The following is a 22,082-nucleotide window of genomic DNA, read 5'->3' as shown; positions in this document are numbered from 1 at the left end:
GTAAAGTCAAATCTAGAAGACCACTTTGACCGTCCGTTTCGACCAAGGAGTGATACTTATTTCGAGTCGGTCGAATAATGAAAATTATGAAGTATTGAACTTATTAGAAATATAAGTTGGTGATGAGAGTAGGAATACTGATTAATATTATGATGTTTGTTGATTAGAAAACCCAGAACGAGAGGAAGTCGGGAAACGTAACTTGGACTTCAGACAAGTTTTCAAACCCTACCTTTTTAGAACTGTTGTGTTATGATTGCTTTTATACACTGCGATATATGCATGATAAATGTTTTACGGTGATTTAAAAATAATTATATATTGAATCATAAGATATGATGATGTTAGATATATTTGAGATGTCATGTCTAATATGTTTCATGTTTAGTTTTCAGATCTTAACAAACAGGAAATATCAGCACTTACTGGAATCAGTACTTACTGGAAGTCAGATTTTAAGGATATCAGGAATTAGATTATCAGAAGATAAATATCATAACTTAAGTACTGGAGGATTAACAGTTAAGGAAGGAAGCTGATTTACAGGAAAGAAGATCGAGACTAATACAAAAAGAAGATATGCATGGAAAGAGTTAGAGGACTTAAAGAATTGTATAAGATATCTGATTGATATATTTTAGGAGACAGAATTATATTCCATATCAATTAGAAGTTATCTTGGAACTGTGTACTATATAAACACAGACATATGTTTACACTATATGTGTTATCATTATCGAGAAGATCATACATTGTAACCTAGCAGCTCTCGTGATATTTTTTCATCACTAAGAGAGAACAGTTCCATTGTAACAGAGTTTATTATATCGAATATATTTGTTTACTGTTACTTGTGTTCGAAATCGATTTGATTGTATTATACACTGTATTCAACCCTCTTCTACAGTGTTGTGTGACCTAACAAGTGGTATCAGATCTTGTCTGTTAACACACATACAGTAAAGATCCAAAACAATCATGTCTGAAGAAGCAGAGAATCCAACCAAGCCCGCCAAAACTGAAGAAACTCAAAAGACTCAAATCCACAATCGATATGAGACTATTAGGGTTCCCATATTGAAACCTTCTGAGTACCCCATATGGAAAGTGAATATGGCTATATTTCTGGAAGCTACAGATCTAGAATACCTTGACAGAATTAATGAAGGACCGCATAAGCCAACCAAGCTATCTGTTGTAGTTGTAGATCAGCCCGCAAAAACCATACCAAAGAAGAATAGTGAGTATACAGCTGAAGATATCTCATCCATTTCCAAGGATGCAAAGGTAAGGAATTTGCTGCATAATGTCATTGATAATGTCATGTCAAACAGGGTAATTCATTGCAAGACTGCAAAGGAGATATAGGATGCTTTGGTGACAAGATGCCAGGGAACTGATGCAATAAAGAAGAACATGAGGACTATACTCAATCAAGAGTATGAGCACTTTGACTCAAAAAGTGATGAGTCATTAACTGAATTATATGAGAAGTTTGTCAAACTCTTGAATGATCTGTCACTAGTGGATAAGGAATATGATCTTGAAGATTCAAATCTAAAATTCCATTTAGCTCTTCCTGAAAGTTGGGATTTGAAGGATACTATTATAAGAGACAATTATGCTCTTGATGAAACTACTCTTGATGAAATTTATGGTATGCTCAAGACTTATGAACTTGAGATGGATCAAAGAAGAAAGAGACAAGGGAGAAAGTCAAGGACAGTTGCTCTTAAGGCTGAGGAGGAATTCCCCAAAGTGGTTGTCTCAAAGAAAGGCAAAGGAAAGGCTCTCATCATAAAGTCTGATTCAAAATCATCAAGTTCTGATGATGATGATTCAAAAACTGAAAGTTTACCTGAAATAGATGCTGATGAAGAGATGAAGAAATTGTGTGCTCTTATGGTGAAGGGTATCACAAAGATAGCCTACAGGAAATTCAGAAGGGGAAAGAAGATTTTCAAGAAAGGTGGAAGTACTGATAAGAAAGGTTTCAGAAAGTCTGAAGGCAAAGGTGCAAAGACTGACAGAGGAGATAACTCAAATGTCAAATCCTACAATTGTGGTGAAAGAGGCCACATATCTCCTGACTGCAAGAAAGGAAAAAGTGACAAAGGCAAGGCACTTGTCACAAAGAAGAAAAGCTGGACAGACACTTTAGATTCTGAAGATGAGGTGAATTATGCTTTAATGGCAAATGCTGATGGCAGCCCTGAAACTGTTGAATTAAAGGTACCTCAAATAACTTATGCCTTTCATACTGATGATATTACTGAGTTGAGATTATATCTTAAAACCATGTTTATTAGCTACAGAGATCAAACTTTAACATGTGAAAGATTGACTTCTGAAAATCTTGCTTTTAAGAAAAGGAATGATTATTTAGAAAATGAGTTAGTTATGTTCCATCAAACTCAGAAAGAGAGAGATGATGCTTTTTATGTTAGAGATGAATTGCTAAAATTGAATAAATCTCTCAAAACTGAGTTAGAAAAAGAAAAAGAGATTATCAGGACTTGGACTCATTCTGGCAGAACAACTCAGAATTTATTAAGTAGTGGAAACTGGAAAGAGGGCTTAGGTTATGGAGATGATAAAAGTGAAAAAGGAACTGAACAAATTGAGCCAATTGTTGTTAAACAAACTGTTAATCCAAAGGTAAATCCTGTTAAGTTTGTAGCTAAAACTGTAAAGTATGATTATGAAAAGATAAAAGAGTCTATGACAGAAGTTAAGGAGAAGTCAACTTCTGACAAATTAGAACAGGATAAACCAGTTGAAGTCAACATAGGCTTAATGACAAAGAAGCAGCTTAAGCATAAGCTGAAAGAAATAAGGAATGTCAACAAAGTTAAGGCATCTAGGAAAAATAGGAATGGAAAGGAAGGTGTGAATAAAAGCAGTAATTATATACATGTTCCTAATTCTCCTAGAAAGAAATGTTATAACTGTGGAAACTCTAACCATCTTGCTTCTTTTTACCGGAAGAATAAGAATATAAACTCTTTACCTCCTAAGTCAGGAGTTAAAAGTCAGTTTGTTAGGTTTAAGCCACATAATCCTTGTTTTCATTGTGGTAGTTTATGGCATTCCATTTATACTTGTAAGGAATATCATAGTTTATACTATGATTATTATCAAATAAAACTTTTTTTGACGAAAGTTGCTTTAATTCCTTCTAGTGTAAAGTCTGATGCAAAGTCTGATATAAGTTCTGATAAACAGCATGTTAGCATAAACTCTGATATTAAATCCGCTGCAAATGCTAACAAACTTAAAAATGCCAAAGGATCCAAGCAAGTATGGGTCCTTAAAACTAAACATTAGTGGTCTTTGTGATTGGAGGGCAACAGGAGAAACATCCTAGTAATGGATAGTGGATGTTGAGGACATATGACTGGAAATAAAGCCCTGCTCTCAGACTTTGTGGAGAAAGCTGGCCCAGAAGTTTCTTATGGAGATGGCAACATGGGAAAAACTCTGGGATATGGCAATATTAATCTTGGGAATGTCATCATTGAAACAGTAGCTCTTGTCTCAGGACTTAAACACAATCTGCTGAGTGTGAGTCAAATCTGTGACAGAGGTTATCATGTGGATTTATTAGAAGAACACTGTGAAGTTGTAAGAAATTCTACAGGCAAAGTGGTTCTGAAAGGTTACAGGCATGGTAACATATATGAAGCCAGACTTTCAACAAGTTCTAATGGTTTCGCAATCTGTCTGATGAGTAGAGTATCAATTGAAGAAAGCTGGAATTGGCACAAAAGACTCTCTCATTTAAACTTCAACAACATAAATGAGCTTGTAAAGAAAGATCTTGTGAGAGGATTTCCAAAATCAGTATTTTCTCCTGATGGCCTTTGTGATTCATGTCAAAAGGCAAAACAAAGAAAATCTTCTTTCAAGAGCAAAACTGAGTCATTAATTCTTGAGCCTTATCACCTACTGCATGTTGATCTATTTGGTCCGGTCAATGTCATGTCTATTGCAAAGAAGAAATATGATATGGTTATAGTGGATGAGTGTAACACCCCCAAATCCGGGGTCGGGGATTCGGGTTGTCACGAGTTCCATTTCCCTTATCAATACTTAAACTTAACAGTCAACCAACTACTGAGTACTGTGACCCCACAATATACACACACACACCACAAGTTATAGTCTCAGAGATGAATATCAAAAATAACACAAGTCATTTTATTCCACAATTATAAGTCATTACACCTCAAAAGGGTTTCTGAATAAATTTACATATTCTTTGCCATTATTACAATTCATAATATACATAAGTATGGTACATCAAAAGTTGAAAGCCTAGCCTATTGGTAGCTCCTACCTTAGCCACAACGGCATCAACGTCTACAGGAAACTGCGGAACGTTTCCTATCCGCTCACGAATTGGGAGCTTGGTCCTGCTCATATTGTCTATCTGTTGTTGTGTGATGAAATAAGAAAGCAAGGGTGAGCAACAAGCCCACCGAAATAATGTGTATAATAATTAACAATATATGAGCATTCTCATAGTACTCAAGAAAGTCTTGGTTAAGAAGAAATGAACCAAGTTGATATCTTAACGCGACCAATTCGCAAAATATTCAGTATATACATACATATATACTTTTCACAATTTTTGAAATCCTCTGACATGTATAATATACACAGAGTTCCAGTTTATAACTGTATAAAAATATCGTTGCAAGGTGATCTCATAAATCTAACCCTGTCTCAATGTTTTTCTGAAAATCTTTGATATGCATAAGATAATCATTTACTAGATATAAGTTTAAAAGATGAAGTTACAAGATACTCCAATATACTTATATCTTTTCCGAATACTACTTGAACCACCACCGTTCAAGTTATAATTAGTTTCAAAAGGTCATCACACTGATCAGACTACAAGATAAGACTTGAATAGATTCAATCTTTGAAATATCATTATAAATAATGAAGTTACGAGATACTTCATTAAGCCCTGATATATATATATATACACACCTATATATATATACATTTCATACACTCCTTGAAAACCTCTGTTATGAAAATTATAAACAGAGTTGTAATATCCAATGAATTTGGAAAGGAGAAAACCTTGGCATAAACCTGATATCTTGCTGATCAGGCAAAGATACCAATAAGTAACCTTTTCTACCAGTAGATGGACGAATTCCCCACTGGTCATCACCCTGGCCGCAGTAGGACCTTATGCTGGACAGCCACTCAGCCAATTACGCATTTGATGGACTCCCACTGAGCCACTTACACTTTCTTGGACGCCCACTGAGCCCATGTTGCTTATGCCGACTCAATAGATGGACTTACTTCCCGAACGTTGGGGAAGTAATCAATTCATTTACCAAAACAGCAACCTTGTTGTGAATATAAAATACCCCACAGAGCCAGATCCCTCAGGTTTTGAGCGAATATTTAAATCCCCTTTGAAAGGAAGATCTTAAATATAAAAAAATGAGTTTTGGGATCCGCTCTAACTTTTAAAATCATTTTGAAGACTCGAAAACACTTTAAAGAGTGTTTGGAGTAATGCTGATTTAATAAAGTAAATCAGTCCCGATATATTAGAAAATATCTGAATATTATCATTTAAATAATATTCCCATAAGGATAATCCTTATAAAAATAATTGAAGTAAAAGTTTTAAAACTTATACTTGAAATGAATAATAAATAACCAAAGATATACTTATACGAAAGTACTATCTTTATTTGAATAATCGAAAATAAGTTTGATTATCGAAACATTATTCTTTAATAACATAAATAATATTATTTAATAAATAAGCGGAGTCATAAGTCCTCAAATGAATATTCAAAATAATATTCATTAAATAAAATAAACGGAGTCATAAGTCCTCGAATGAATATTCAAGTAATATTCATTAAATAATATAAACTGAGCCATAAGTCCTCGAATGAATATTCAAGTAATATTCATTAAATAATATAAACTGAGTCATAAGTCCTCGAATGAATATTCAAGTAATATTCATTAAATAATATAAACTGAGTCATAAGTCCTCGAATGAATATTCAAGTAATATTCATTAAATAATATAAACTGAGTCATAAGTCCTCGATTGAATATTCAAGTAATATTCATTAAATAATAAAGTTATCGAATAAACCTTATTCGATTAATAGTTTTGAAAACTATATCAATATATATATATATTATACTCGGGAACATCGACTCCCGGTTTAGAAAAATGTTCACCTTTGGGTCCCCTATACTAAGGGTATACGCAACTACTGGTTATCTCTAGCATAGGTATTATGCAACTTATAAGCATTTGAATCAACAATTAGATATCAAGATTACGAAATAGACATGCATATATACCATATCAGCATGCTCCAATATATCGCAAGATTTGCTAATAACAATCATGCACTTATCACAAGATAATGCATATACATATATACATCACAACAACAGTATAACGGGTAGAAAACTTGCCTGAGTGCTCCCGGATAGACTTAAGCTTAGAGTGGGTCCGATAACCTATGAACAACAACATAAGTCGGAATTAAACCCCGGTCACTTAAGAAACTAGACTTTAACCAATTGAACCCTAACGTTTGCGTTTGCGCTTAACGATTCACTTACGTCGCTCGAGTACCCTCGGCTCCACCATTTTTAATAGATTAACCATAAGAATTTTAAAGCGATTCTTTCGCGAGTACGTTACCAACTGTCTAATCCACTTAACATAATTGTTTCATACCCCAATTAGTCATTTAAAGTCCTTAACTAAGGTTTCAAAGTAAGGCGAGGGGTAATGGTTCGGTCGCGAAACGCCGTTACTTAAAACGGTCGTTTCTCCTAAACCCTACATCGGATTTAAACGAACCACATATCAAAACGAAGCTCGTAACATGAACTATCTAATAATGGCAATGGTCAAAACCTAACAGTGAGTTCTCGGGTCCTGATGTTATGAACAAAATAAGTCTAGGATAATCGGACATTACGACGGCTATGTTTACGCGATTACCAATTTCGTACAACTCCAATTCAATTCACAAACAACCCACAATCATCACCATTCCACCATCATTCAACCACAATACAATATCATTCAACCATAACTCAATATCTCAACTTATTCATCTAAACCAAGTCAAAAATGTGGCCAAGAACTTTAAATCCAACAAGTATCACTCCTAACTCCAAAATCAACAAAACCACTTACTAAACAAAGCTCTAAACATGATTACACACCCATTACACTAACCCGTCATCTAAACATTAGGAAATCCAAACAACAAAACTTAAGACTAAGATCATGAAGAGTTATACCTTCCTTGAAGCTTTTAATCCATGAAAGATCCTTGGAATGCCCATGGAAGCCTTAATCTAACCTCCTACAAGCTTGATCTTTCAAAGAAATCAAGAACACAAAAATTAATTTCAAGAAAGTACTATTCACCATCTTCTTAAATGATTTATAGGAAATGCTAGGAAAGGATTTTGAAGCTAAGATTCCTAGGAAGTATATAACTTAACTAGGAGAAGCTAGGATAATTACCTTATAAATTAGCAATTGGAGGAGCTTGGACTTCCCTTTTTCTAAGAAAGAAGCCGAGAGCTTCATGAAGAAAAGAGAGGAAATGAATTTTTTTGCTTGCTTGGTGTATTTGTGTGGTGTTTTGTTAGCTTGGTTAGTTTAGAATTTACCATGGTAAATAACGCTTGGCTACAAATCAACCAACAAAACAATCTCACTTGTCATGCTTATGTCACCTTTCTTATGTCATCCATTTGCCAAATGTCTTTGTCTTGTGGTTTGATGATGTCACAATCATTGGCTTCTTGTACAAGCTTGTCTCTTGGTCGCTTATTTGTTTTACGGTTCGCTTAACTTTCGTTCGCGTTTATCGTTCGAGGGATCATATCCGGGATCTTATTACTTGGGCTTCCCTTAAACCTTTCTCAATATTTTATATTCCATATATGATCCTCTCTTAAAATCCTTGAATTTAAATCCTTTTTATCATGTTACCTTATATTCACTTCCTTCGGTATCTGGTGGATTTTCGGGAAAAATCAAAGCTCCCGGATTTGGATTCTGACGATCTTTACATACACTTATATACCACATAGAGTACTAATAATATCTTAGAAGATCAATAAAAGAACCCCTACATAGTGTGGTATGAAAAGTTTTCTTATTCAGCATAATCAGCAAAATCACTATTCATAAGGGTTTCAAAAAATTCCAAAAATTGGGGTTATTACAGTCTCCCCTCCTTAAAAGGATTCCGTCCCGGAATCAGATAGAAAATGAATAGGGATACTTTCTTAGCATTGCACTTTCTAACTCTCAAGTAAATTTCTCCACATTATGGTTCTTCCATCAAACTCTGAATAGTTTGATAACCCTTCTCCTAAGCACTTGTTCCTTTTTCAATCTATAACCCTTCCTGGTTGCTCCATATAGGTTACATCTGGTTGCATGTCTATGCGCTCATATGCCCCTATTTATCTGGCATCCGAATTACACTTCCTTAACATTGATACGTGAAACACATTATGACTTGCTACATGTTCGGGGGTAGGGCTAGCTCATATGCTAACTTCCCAATGCGTCTTAATATATCCAAGGGTCCAACAATTTGTGGACTTAGCTTTCCTTTCTTTCCGAACCTCATCAATCCTTTCCAAGGGAATACCTATAACAGCACTAGGTCCCCTACTTCCTATTCATTGTCCTTTTGTGTCAAATCAACATACTTCGTGTGCCTATCTTGGGCTACTACCAGCCGTCCTCTGATTAAATCTATTATATCTTTGGTCCTTTGGACCACTGCTGGTCCGAGCATCTTGCACTCTCCAACTCCATCCTATTATAAGGGAGATCGACATTGTCTTCCCTCAAGGATCTTATAAGGCGATACCTCAATACTGACATACGATTGATTATCATGAGAAAACTTAATCCGCGTTAAGTGATCATTCCAAATTCTTTCAAGTCTATTGCACCAACTCTCATCATAGCTTCTAGCATTATAGCTTTTGCTTCTCAATACCCATTCTTTTCCAGTTCGTAGTCGTTACTATCTTCCGTACATAATACTATACTGTTTACACTTTTGCTCGTTAGCATTTTATAACCTTTTAATAACCACGTCAACCTTAGTATCACGAATGTGTTAGAATCAGAATACCGCTATACTGATACTACTTCCTTTCTAGCTGCTTATATCTTCGAAAGCTTGATCCATCATATAGAAGTAAAGGAATTTGTTGAGAGATCACTATGATCATGAACACTTGTTATATCGCATAGTTAGTACAGAAGGTGGCCAGCCTTTAGTACTTGACAAGCAATTAAATAATAGATGGTATCCTACTAGGCTTCTATCACACAGATAGATAGTCATTCGGCAATACCTCCCCTTCTGGAAGGGTTGTTCTTCTCAGCTTACATGAAATGAAAAGGAGAGAAAAGAATGAATTGAAGAGAATTGTATATATATTAAAATATATACTGCCACAAAATATCTGGCTTGAAATCTACCTCTGAACTATAGAGGTTTATCATAGGATAACAAAACATATATGTATATAAATCAACATTAAGCATTATAGCATCGTATTTCACATGCCTAATTATTTTTGCTATTCCTTCTTTCATTCTATGGACCCATGCTCTTCCTCGAGCTTATACACAATCACCTTTGAAACTCCCTCGACATCGAAATCGAATCTAGGATCTCATTCTAGACATCATTGTTACTAGAATTCTATGCTTGCATCGCAACCTTCCTCGTATAGTCATACGACCCTCTATTGATAAGGAGGAATAAATATTCGATAGTACTTAATTAGTCTATTCAATGATAACTTATACATCACCACGACCCGATTACTGGTACTTAATCTCAACATTCATTACAATACAACTCTCACAGTTGTCATTGTCTCATTATTCATAGACTCATTGGAGCATTACTATAGTCCACCACGGACCTACGGTAGTCATTCGTTTTCCTTGGAATCTTAATAGCTAACCATACGGAGTCCATACCTGTCGTATCAAATTCTTCTAAGGAGTTAACATAAACCCCATTCATAATTCATGAAGAACACTCCAGATCCTGACGTACTTTCATGACATCAAGCAGATAAAATTGCAGAAGAGTTTCAATCAAAGCAACGATAGCAGGTTAATACCATTCTTAATCATATGCCTTCAATAGAAGACTTAACTCAAAGGTTCATTTAGTCCTTTTTGAAATATGGTCCTGGATTATTCTCAAGATGGGACCTTCTAAGATAGATAGCCCGCTCATGGCGATTACACGAATTAAACCTTTACCAACTACTATTACGGTTGGGTATTGCACAGTCATCAAAAGGAATGTCAATCTTCCAAACCATAATACAACCTTTACGGCTTCAACCATCATCACTGTATTCCTCTGGCACAAGCGCCTATAATTGCTCTCTTACACTTAAAGTGTCGGCCACCTCTTTGGCCTTTCCTGATAGTAAAATTTCCTTACAATCAATGTCGTTTGAACGATCTCCAACTAAATTTTCTACCTCATTTCCAATCACTGCTTATGTGAAGATGTTTTCCTTAAAATCTGATGAGTAAAAAAAAAATATCACCATTTTTCCATAAATTATTGCCTCAGTCTTTAGAGGTTAATCACTGTCACGACTGACTCTCAATCATACTTAGAACATCTTTTATCTTAGGTCCTAATTGCCCTGAACAATTCTGACCTTTACTGGTTCGATCCATACTTTCTCGTGGTTTAACATGTGCCCCACTTGGCATCATTATAATTACATCATATTTCCTTTATTAACATTTCTATTCTTGAGAATTTTGAATATTACCTTTCTCCTTGTAAAACCTCTAAGGTTATCCTTGAATCGTTCCTGTATTCCCTAGATACAGGGCATATCAAGATACCATTTATTAATACCAGAATCATTGTCTATATACTTCTGAAAAATTTCTCCACTGATTCTTAAAGGTTGTTATTACCTTAATCCTTTCCAATTCATACTGTCAAAACTCATACTATCCCTATTAAGGGTGAAATGCCAACCTTTATGCATTTCCCTAGGATTCATTTTAAGTTACCGATGTTATATCCTTAATTCCACCTTTAAAAAGGTACATGCATCCATCCATGGATAAATCAAGTCATATATCCCTGATAAGGGTGTCTTATTCAATCATTCCCACCTCGATAGTATATGCCTAATTTCACAATAACATCTGTATTCAAAAATGAGGTCAATCAATATGGCCTCCAAAAGATAACAACGATTATCCGTTTTTCTTGCCTAATTTGGTAACGATAACAAGGATGTTCTGGAAGATATTGGCTGTGTTCAACGTGAACTTCTTCTTAATAATTCCTTATTTACTTTTGATGTTTATCTCAATAGTCATCTCAATGTTGGGATATCTTTCATACCTGGTGTCTCCCTTTCTGGGTATCAAGCCACCGGTCTTACACTTCACATTCTTGAAGGTCACTTCCTTCATCCAATTTTCCTAATTTCTTACTTCCTTGTCTCCTCAGTCTATCCGCGTCTCATTATTTATCCTTCGAACTATCTCAAGGTTTCCTCGAATCCTCCCAACTTACAGGGGATAAAATATATGTATCTCTTATTCCTTCAATCATCAACTTTAACTCCTGGTGAATCACCCTCATCCTGACGATTACATACTTTTCTATTTCTATTGCTACGAGTCTTTAGGGTTTCCTCATATCCAACTCCCTTATCATTCCTCAAACTCTATTGCCTTTATATTCTTTTCCACTTCAGTTTCTTTTTATTTTCCTTTCTCTTATCATTATTTCATGAAACAACACAACATAAGCATTGATTTCAAACATCCCGTCATTCTGGATTTGTGTCCTCGAACGAATCTTGACAACTTTTATAACTTAGATTCATAATTCATCATACTCGTCCACCTTTGTTCTGGCTCTAAAGCTTTTACACTATCTCCATAACCTTGGGAAGTACTTTCCTGAAAACAATTGACTGAACTTTAATCAGTTTATTGTAACCTCTGGCTCCGTGCCTTCCTTGGACTTTCACCAGTGGGTGGTCTCTCTCTTAGGAGGGTAAGTGACAAAAATAGTCTTTTTTGATTCGTCAATCATTTAGAATCTCAAATGATTCCTATATTTCCTTTAGCCAGGCTCTTGCCTCGACTGGGTCAGCTTGTTCATTCGAACTCTGAGAGTTTAGCGACTTAAAGAACCTGAAAGAATTTCTCACCTCATTGTTTCCTCAGGGTGGTGGTTGGGGATAATAGTCTAAGTTCTGTCTAAAAAGGTCCATAAATTGTCGTATAGGAGTACCGTCTCGGGTCCCCTTTCCTTACTCGACTCCCGTTTCCTTAGTCTGAACGTTCCCTCATTCTCCCAATAATCGGGGTCATCTTATATGTTTTAAATCCTCATTTTCCACTCCATTATGTTATGGGTTCCTTCTATCTTGATGGCGACCTCCCTGACTATCACGTTCAGGGTTTGCTCTAAATCTTATTCCTCAAACTAGCTTTCATCTAAGATTTCATCTTTAAGCTCTTGAACATTTGGAACCCAAATTCTGTAGGAATACCTCATTATTCCCTTATAATCTTTCTCGGTATTAATCTCTTATCTATTTGTTGGCTCTCTGCCTTCATTCATCACTTTTTCTGGCATAATATGTTCTTTTCCAATAATTCGGGCTGTATTGCAATCTCAAACAGCTTTTCGGTACCGGCTCCGGTTACCTTCACTTCTAATTCCATTTTCTCAAAATCTCTTATAAACTCTGCCAAAGACATTATCATCTTTAGTCTCTCCTTTACACTAAGGGCATTAGCCACCATTTTGGCTTTCCCTGGATGATAAAGAATATCATAATCGTAATCCTTGATTAGCTCCAATCACCTCCTCTGGCGCATATTGAGCTCTTCCTACGTGAAATGTACTAGAGCACTTATGGCTAATGTAAATCTCGCACTTCTCTCCATACCAGTAGTGCCTCCAATCTTTAGGGAAAAACTATTGCCACGAGCCCAAGCTCATGGGTGGGGATATCGAATTTTATATTCCCTTAATTGTCTTGACGCGTACGCGATTACCTTGTTGTGTTATATAAGAAGCACCCTTATTCCTTATGTGAAGCGTCACTATACTTCACAAAATCTCATTTTCCATCCGGGAACGCCAACATAGGGGCCGTCACCAACCTTTGCTTCAGTTCTTAAAATCTTTTCTCGTATTTCTCTGTCCATTCAAACTTCTCAGTCTTACGAGTAAGCCGCGTTAAAGGGGCTACTATCTTTACAACTTGAACGAACCTCCGGTAGTGACCCGCCAATCCTACCTCTGGTCATCCTCAACTGCTACATCCTCAATATGAACATCATCCGGTCATGCGTTAGGACGCTCTATCGGATCCACAATCTGATCTCCAATAAGTAATAAAACATCATCACGTTGTTGCTCCTCAACCTCAGGGTTCGGAGTCCCGCTACCATATACGATAACGAACTACGCTCCTATCAAGATATTTATAAGTCTTCCCATAAGGGTTTTAACTGTCAGTACTACGTTAGGTAGTCCGACTATGAACTTGGAAAGAGTTCTTATTTATCTTAGTGAACTTATTATTTTAACGTCACTTCATCTCTGAGGTTTATAACGCTTAGCTCTGATACCATTTCTGTAACACCCCCAAATCCGGGGTCGGGGATTCGGGTTGTCACGAGTTCCATTTCCCTTATCAATACTTAATCTTAACAGTCAACCAACTACTGAGTACTGTGACCCCACAATATACACACACACCACAAGTTATAGTCTCAGAGATGAATACCAAAAATAACACAAGTCATTTTATTCCACAATTGTAAGTCATTACACCTCAAAAGGGTTTCTGAATAAATTTACATATTCTTTGCCATTATTACAATTCATAATATACATAAGTCTGGTACATCAAAAGTTGAAAGCCTAGCCTATTGGTAGCTCCTACCTCAGCCACAACGGCATCAACGCCTACAGGAAACTGCGGAACATTTCCTATCTGCTCACGAATTGGGAGCTTGGTCCTGCTCATCTTGTCTATCTGTTGTTGTGTGATGAAATAAGAAAGCAAGGGTGAGCAACAAGCCCACCGAAATAATGTGCATAATAATTAACAATATATGAGCATTCTCATAGTACTCAAGAAAGTCATGGTTAAGAAGAAATGAACCAAGTTGATATCTTAACGCGACCAAGTCGCAAAATATTAAATATATACATACATATATACTTTTCACAATCTTTGAAATCCTCTGACATGTATAATATACACAGAGTTCCAGTTTATAACTGTATAAAAATATCGTTGCAAGGTGATCTCATATATCTAACCCTGTCTCAATGTTTTTCTGAAAATCTTTGATTGCATAAGATAATCATTTGCTAGATATAAGTTTAAAAGATGAAGTTACAAGATACTCCAATATACTTATATCTTTTCCGAATACTACTTGAACCACCACCGTTCAAGTTATAATTAGTTTCAAAAGGTCATCACACTGATGAGACTACAAGATAAGACTTGAATAGATTCAATCTTTGAAATATCATTATAAATAATGAAGTTACGAGATACTTCATTAAGCCCTGATATATATATATATACACACCAATATATATATACATTTCATACACTCCTTGAAAACCTCTGTTATGAAAATTATAAACAGAGTTGTAACATCCAATGAATTCGGAAAGGAGAAAACCTTGGCATAAACCTGATATCTTGTTGATCAGGCAAAGATACAAATTAGTAACCTTTTCTACTAGTACATGGACGAATTCCCCACTGGTCATCACCCTGGCCACAATAGGACCTTATGCTGGAATGCCACTCAGCCACTTACGCATTTGATGGACTCCCACTGAGCCACTTACACTTTCATAGACGCCCACTGAGCCCATGTTGCTTATGCCGACTCAATAGATGGACTTACTTCCCGAACGTTGGGTAAGTAATCAATTCATTTACCAAAACAGCAACCTTGTTGCGAATATAAAATACCCCACAGAGCCGGATCCCTCAGGTTTTGAGCGAATATTTAAATCCCCTTTGAAAGGAAGATCTTAAATATAAAAAAATGAGTTTTGGGATCCGCTCTAACTTTTAAAATCATTTTGAAGACTAGAAAACACTTTAAAGAGTGTTTGGAGTAATGCTGATTTAATAAAGTAAATCAGTCCCGATATATTAGAAAATATCTGAATATTATCATTTAAATAATATTCCCATAAGGATAATCCTTATAAAAATAATTGAAGTAAAAGTTTTAAAACTTATACTTGAAATGAATAATAAATAACCAAAGATATACTTATACGAAAGTACTATCTTTATTTGAATAATCGAAAATAAGTTTGATTATCGAAACATTATTCTTTAATAACATAAATAATATTATTTAATAAATAAGCGGAGTCATAAGTCCTCAAATGAATATTCAAAATAATATTCATTAAATAAAATAAACAGAGTCATAAGTCCTCGAATGAATATTCAAGTAATATTCATTAAATAATATAAACTGAGCCATAAGTCCTCGAATGAATATTCAAGTAATATTCATTAAATAATATAAACTGAGTCATAAGTCCTCGAATGAATATTCAAGTAATATTCATTAAATAATATAAACTGAGTCATAAGTCCTCGAATGAATATTCAAGTAATATTCATTAAATAATATAAATTGAGTCATAAGTCCTCGAATGAATATTCAAGTAATATTCATTAAATAATAAAGTTATCGAATAAACCTTATTCGATTAATAGTTTTGAAAACTATATCAATATATATATATATATTATACTCGGGAACATCGACTCCCGGTTTAGAAAAATGTTCACCTTTGGGTCCCCTATACTAAGGGTATACGCAACTACTTCTTATCTCTAGCGTAGGTATTATCCAACTTATAAGCATTTGAATCAACAATTAGATATCAAGATTACGAAATAGACATGCATATATACCATATCAGCTTGCTCCAATATATCGCAAGATTTGCTAATAACAATCATGCACTTATCACAAGATAATGTATATACATATATACATCACAACAACAGTATAACGGGTAGAAAACTTGCCTGAGTGCTCCCGGATAGACTTAAGCTTAGAGTGGGTCCGATAACCTATGAACAACAACATAAGTCGGAATTAAACCCCGGTCGCTTAAGAAACTAGACTTTCACCAATTGAACCCTAACGTTTGCTTTTGCGCTTAACGATTCACTTATGTCGCTCGAGTACCCTCGGCTCCACCATTTTTAATAAATTAACCATTAAGAATTTTAAAGCGATTCTTTCGCGAGTACGTTACCAACTGCCTAATCCACTTAACATAATTGTTTCATACCCCAATTAGTCATTTAAAGTCCTTAACCAAGGTTTCAAAGTAAGGCGAGGGGTAATGGTTCGGTCGCGAAACGCCGTTACTTAAAACGGTCGTTTCTCCTAAACCCTACATCGGATTCAAACGAACCACATATCAAAACGAAGCTCGTAACATGAAATATCTAATCATGGCAATGGTCAAAAGCTAACAGTGACTTCTCGGGTCCTGATGTTATGAACAAAAACAGTCTAGGATAATCGGACATTACGACGGCTATGTTTACGCGATTACCAATTTCGTACAACTCCAATTCAATTCACAAAAAAACCCACAATCATCACCATTCCACCATCATTTAACCACAATACAATATCATTCAACCATAACTCAATATCTCAACTTATTCATCTAAACCAAGTCAAAAATGTGGCCAAGAACTTTAAATCCAACAAGTATCACTCCTAACTCCAAAATCAACAAAACCACTTACTAAACAATGCTCTAAACATGATTACACACCCATTACACTAACCCATCATCTAAACATTAGGAAATCCAAACAACAAAACTTAAGACTAAGATCATGAAGAGTTATACCTTCCTCGAAGCTTTTAATCCATGAAAGATCCTTGGAATGCCCATGGAAGCCTTAATCTAACCTCCTACAAGCTTGATCTTTCAAAGAAATCAAGAACACAAAAATTAATTTCAAGAAAGTACTATTCACCATCTTCTTAAATGATTTATAGGAAATGCTAGGAAAGGATTTTGAAGCTAAGATTCCTACGAAGTATGTAACTTAACTAGGAGAAGCTAGGATAATTACCTTGTAAATTAGCAAGTGGAGGAGCTTGGACTTTCTTTTTTTCTAAGAAAGAAGCCGAGAGCTTCATGAAGAAAAGAGAGGAAATGAATTTTTTTGCTTGCTTGGTGTATTTGTGTGGTGTTTTGTTAGCTTGGTTAGTTTAGAATTTACCATGGTAAATAATGCTTGGCTACAAATCAACCAACAAAACAATCTCACTTGTCATGCTTATGTCACGTTTCTTATGTCATCCATTTGCCAAATGTCTTTGTCTTGTGGTTTGATGATGTCACAATCATTGGCTTCTTGTACAAGCTTGTCTCTTGGTCGCTTATTTGTTTTACGGTTCGCTTAACTTTCGTTCACGTTTATCGTTCGAGGGATCATATCCGGGATCTTATTACTTGGGCTTCCCTTAAACCTTTCTCAATATTTTATATTCCATTTATGATCCTCTCTTAAAATCCTTGAATTTAAATCCTTTTTATCATGTTACCTTATACTCACTTCCTTCGGTATCTGGTGGATTTTCGGGAAAAATCAAAGTTTCCGGATTTGGATTCTGACGATCTTTACATACACTTATATACCACATAGAGTACTAATATTATCTCAGAAGATCAATAAAAGAACCCCTACATAGTGTGGTATGAAAAGTTTTCTTATTCAGCATAATCAGCAAAATCACTATTCATAAGGGTTTCAAAAAATTCCAAAAATTGGGGTTATTACAATGAGTTCACAAGGTACACCTGGGTGTACCTCTTGCACAAGAAGGATGAAACTGCATTTACTCTAACTGATCATGTCAAACAGCTGGATAAGTTGGTCAAAGATTCTGTTAAAATTATAAGAAGTGATAATGGCACTGAGTTCAAGAAATTCAATCATGGAAGAGTTCTGCAAAGAGCATGGAATCAAACAGAAATTTTATGTACCTGGAACTCCACAGCAAAATGGAGTTGTAGAAAGAAAGAACATGAATCTCATTAAAGCTGCACGAACTATGCTTGATGAAGCAAAGATGCCAACCTACTTTTGGGCTGAAGCTGTGCAGACTGCTTGTTTTACACAGAATGCAACACTCATAAACAAGCATGGAAAAACACCATATGAGATGGTGAAGAAAAAGAAGCCAAATCTGAAATACTTTCATGTATTTGGATGTAAGTATTTTGTTTTTAAGACTCATCCTGAACAGTTGTCAAAATTTGATCTAAAAGATGATGAAGGAATTTTTGTTGGATATCCACTTTCGATAAAAGTCTTCAGAGTCTACAATTTAAGAACAAGGGTTGTCATGAAATCTATCAATGTATCTTTAGATGATAAGAAGACAACTGGACTTGAAGATTTCAATGATCACGATCTGCTGAGATTTGAAAATGAAGACTTAAATTCTGATTCTATAAATTCTGATGACTTAAACTCTGATCATGTAAGTACTGATGTCATTGAAATTGTGGTAACAACTCCAAAGGAAAATGCACCTGTCCAGGGGGGAGCAAGCTGAAGATCCTACCACATCTCAACACTCTAAAGAAGCATCGGAACCTGACACTGGCTCTTCAAACTCTGATTCATCTAGTTCTGATGAGTTAAATTCTGATAATTCTGGAAGCTCTGATACTTCAAATCCTGAAGGATGCAAGTCAAATTCTGAAGTCTCAAAGAACATAACTACAGGGGGAGCATCAGAAAATGCTGATGGAGAAAACATGGATCATGGGGGAGGATCCAGTTCTAGAAGTCAACTTCAATTCCTTCTGGAAAGTGGATTTCACCGAGGTACAATTGATAAAACACTGTTCTACCTCAACCATGGAAAGGACTTACTTTTGGTATAAATATATGTTGATGATATCATATTTAGTTCTACAAATGCCAAACTCTGTGAGAGGTTTGCAAAGCTAATGCAGTCAAGATATCAAATGAGTATGATGGGAGAACTCAGCTATTTTCTAGGACTTCAAGTCAAGCAAAATGAAGAAGGTACTTTTATCTGTCAATCCAAGTACACCAGAAACTTTCTGAAGAAGTTTGGAATGCAAGATAGTTCAACAGCATCCACTCCCATGGCCACTACAACCAAGTTAGATAAAGATACTGGTTCATCAGTAGATATTACTAACTACAGAGGTATGATTGGCTCTTTACTCTATTTAAATGCAAGTAGACCTGATATCATGTATGCTACCTGTCTTTGTGCAAGATTTCAGGCTGATCCAAGAGAACCTCACTTAATAGATGTGAAAAGAATTTTCAAGTACCTTAAGGGTACAGCTGATCTGGGATTGTGGTATCCTAGAGAATCAGATTTTAAGCTAATAGGTTACTCAGATACAGATTTTGCAGGATGCAAAATAGACAGGAAAAGCACTAGTGGAAGCTGCCAATTTCTTGGAGGCAGATTGGTTTCTTGGTTTAGCAAGAAACAGAAGTCAATTTCCACATCAACTGCAGAAGCAGAATATATTGTTGCAGGAAGCTGTTGTGCACAGATTCTTTGGATGAAGAATTAGTTACTGGATTATGGGTTAGAATTTTCTTAAATCCCTATTTACTGTGATAATCAAAGTGATATTTCTATGACAGGTAATCCAGTTCAACACTCAATGACAAAGCACATCAGCATTAGGTACCATTTCATAAGGGAACATGTGATGGAAGGTACAGTGGAATTGCATTTTGTTCCAACAGATCAACAACTAGCAGATATCTTCACAAAACCACTATGCGAAGCTACTTTTAAAAGACTGGTAAATGAACTTGGAATGGTTTCGGGTTCTTTCTATAAATCTTCTTAGTTTTTGTTCTCATGCATCAGACTTTATGATTAGTGTTTACAGGTTGTCTTATCTTCATAAAATCTGTTCTTTAAGTGAAATTCATTAAATACTGATTGTTATCTGATGTGGATCTTTAAACTCTGATAGTGTTTTGAATGTTCTGTGACTATTCAATCCAATGAGGATAACTGTGTTAGATGCTGACCTAGTAGTCTTTAATATACTAGAAATCCCATGTTTGAATTAGTTGTTTATGTGTAAACTCATTAACACAAGCAAATTCTGATTTTGAGCTTATTCAAGTTTACTTTATGTATCTTATTACTAAGTCACAAACTAGATTCTTACTTCTTATCTGTCAGATTCTGATGTCAGTAAATCTTAAGAATGAACTAAATGCTGATAAGCTTTACTTATCAAAAGAAAAGAAAAGAAAAGTCAGGTACTCCTTTGAGATCTAGAGTAAATATGTGGAAGGGAAGACCCCCCGTGCATTGCTGGTATTAAGTAATATGCATTAGAAAAGCAAATAAATTTTCTTGGTGACTTTTCACATTCTCTGATTACTGGAGAAATACTATGACAACAGCATAAATTCTGATAAGCAGTCGTGACTCACTTATACTGAGAAGCCACTGTAAAAAGGAATTTCAAAAGATGCATAAATGAGCACAAACAGTTGAGGTGGACTCTTGCATAAATTTATTCTATAGTAGACTTCATGATTGATGACAGATTTTAGGCACTTTTCTGAGTTATGCCTTATTTCTAAGATGTACTGAAGTTTATCAGACATTAATCTTTATCTGATATTCTGCTGAATGCACACACTTTCACTCCATATGAATGATGAAAATTACTGTGGTGATTAAGTTGTTTTTGACAAACAGTTAAGTGTCATTTGCATAAATTCTAAGGACAAGTTCTGATGGAAGTTTTGATGATTAAACTCTGAAGAAAACAAGTCAGTATTTGTATGAAGAATCACAGAAAAGATATTCACTTTTTGAGTTCAGAAGCCATATTCTGATGACTGGTAAAATCTGATATAAGTTAAGTTCTGATATTAAATCCTGATGGAATCCTTGATGCTTACGTGGCAGTTTTCTTTACTTGGCTTATTTGTGATAAAAACTGAAATAGTCATATCAAATCAGAATATATCTGGGTAAGATAAAAACAGTCATAATCATTATGGGTTAGTGATAAACGTGTTTGTCTTGAAAAACTGCATGTGCACAGTAATTATTATTTATTTTACGTGCTCATTAACTCCTGCTTTAACTTTTTAATGACTGTTATTATTACACATCGGTCTAGGGAGACGAGGCATCATTTTTTTTATTTTTAATCGTTAAACAGTCCCCGCATCCCTTGGTATTCCATTGGCTATTTAAACCGACTATTCATCCCAGCCAAATCATCTTTCATTTTCTCACAAACTCACTCTCTCTTTTAATTCTCATCATTTTTCTTCTTCATAAACAAAAATGGTTCGTTTCAACTTGTTCATGAACTATGAAACTTTCAATATAGAGTTGAGTTGTGATGACTGGCAACAGGAGTGGCATGTCACCGCCATTTCTGAAGAGCTGTGGAACTCCGTTCCACAAGAAGTTCACACAGATCTCTTGTTCTTTTCGATGGACTACCACCTCCATCTTGATCGATTGGAAGAAGGAAGGAGAGAGGCTCTCCATCAGCAAGAACGGATCATCCGTCTTGCAGTGCTCTTTTTCAGCAGCAGAAGGAACTAGTCGATAGGTTTTCTTAGACTAGGACTAAGGTTGTTGATGTTAAGAATCTTAGAATAGGATTATCTTGTAATTTTTGCATGTAATCGACAAATTTCATGAAATGTACTCATTTGATATATTAATGAAATTTCCTTTAATTGCAAGATGTAGTCTCTATTTCTCAAATTATGTGCCTGTGCATGTTTTAATTGCAATTTGTTAATCTTTACTTCATCTATTTTTAACTTTATCCTTTGATGAATGTTTTGATTACAATTATGGTCAACAATAAATTTTGTTGATTTGAGGAAACATTTGAAGCACG

This window comes from Apium graveolens, chromosome 2 (genome assembly GCF_009905375.1).
Source record: "Apium graveolens cultivar Ventura chromosome 2, ASM990537v1, whole genome shotgun sequence".
Taxonomy (NCBI): domain Eukaryota; kingdom Viridiplantae; phylum Streptophyta; class Magnoliopsida; order Apiales; family Apiaceae; genus Apium; species Apium graveolens.
Note: the sequence above shows the minus strand (reverse complement) of the source record.